General features: G+C 42.6%; 1 protein-coding gene across 2 annotated transcripts in view; it reads right to left on the bottom strand.

Annotated features, from left to right (window-relative positions):
- ppp1r16b (protein phosphatase 1, regulatory subunit 16B) overlaps nt 1–1,081 on the bottom strand; it is a 178,829-nt gene extending 177,748 nt beyond the window's left edge. For both annotated transcript variants that reach the window (XM_055918075.1, XM_055918074.1), the window contains exon 1: nt 873–1,081. The gene's annotated coding sequence lies outside the window, so the exon portion shown is untranslated. The remainder of the gene's footprint in view (nt 1–872) is intronic.
- Between the last annotated feature and the right edge of the window lie 260 nt (nt 1,082–1,341).

Genomic DNA, 1,341 nt, shown 5'->3' with positions numbered 1-1,341 from the left:
ACGCCTAGAGTAAGTGTAAGCAAAACCAACTAAGCTCCAACGATTTACATTACCAGTAATGTTGTAATTACGTGAGTCAAGTAGGCTACCAATATTACTCTGTAATCAAATGAAGTGCTTTGAAGAAGTGTTTTTTGTTATTAGCCTACACAAGTAGATTAAAAGCACAACTATTGGGACAACAGCACTATTCTACATTGACCAATTAAATACTATTTTATACAGCCAGAGAGCATAATGATATAAATATTTTTTTTTAATACAGTAACCTCTATCTACAGTATCTCTATTTAGGCTATTCTCTTGTGGTCTACTTTAACGAATACAATAACCTGAACATTGTCATAAGGCCCCTGGCAGTCTTCCCCCATCGCACGTGTGGGACTGACTTCTGCAACTAGTACGGAGGGAGGAAACAACATCTCTCAGATTGAAATTGTCAATCATCCTTCCTCGTTACTAACTTCTGAAGCGTGCACTGACTGATGCCTCTGCAAATCCCAAGTGGCCAGACAACAACATACAAGTAGGATTGAAACATTGTTGGCGATCTAGCGCAGAAATCAGTGATATGTTTCTCTCCTGGAATCCGGGCACACGTCTTGATGATTAGGCTATTTGTTACATTTGTGGCGCCAGCAACGGCAATGAATAATTGGTTGCCAGTAACGAAATGGTAATGTAACGGTAAAGTCGGGCTAACTGCTCAAACAACGAGATAGAGACATTTCTTCTCAAACGAGGTAGAGGTACCCCTCCCAATGCCGCTGTCTTCTGCTCCACTACCTCCTCTTTCACATTTCATTTGAATCAATCGAACAGAAGACCACCAAAACTGATCGCATCTGTAAAAAAATATATATTGTACTCACCGTTTGTAGGTTATCAATGGACTAACTTGTTCCAATTTCACTCACTGGGATGAGTGGAACTCTTAAAGACGAACATGTCTTGAAGCCTACAGCAGGAATATTGTCCTGTGGCTAACTAGTAGCGCTGTAGCTGCACAGGAGACAAGAGGGCAGGCAAGAAATGCTACAGCAGCTGTGTCGCTAGTTGCCGCTCGCTGCAGATTGTTACAGAACGCCCCTCGACTACAAGACACACCGCGGGGGTGGGGCTGGCTTGCAGGAGGTAGCAGGAGACTGGCCTCGAAAACATCAAGTGTAGAGAGATAAGCGTCTAGTTTTTGTCTACTTTAGAAACATTTCAACATGTTGGACTTGGAACCATTCTGATGATAGCTTACTGGTGTTCTGCTATGATGAAATGTTGCTTTGTTATGCCACAGCCATATCTGCACACATAGGCCAAGACCTAAAGGGTTGCGGTTCATTGGAT

This window comes from Salvelinus fontinalis, chromosome 3, assembly GCF_029448725.1.
Source record: "Salvelinus fontinalis isolate EN_2023a chromosome 3, ASM2944872v1, whole genome shotgun sequence".
NCBI classification, from domain to species: Eukaryota; Metazoa; Chordata; class Actinopteri; order Salmoniformes; family Salmonidae; genus Salvelinus; species Salvelinus fontinalis.
The sequence above is the reverse complement of the archived record's forward strand: the minus strand, read 5'-3'. Positions and strand labels throughout refer to the sequence as shown.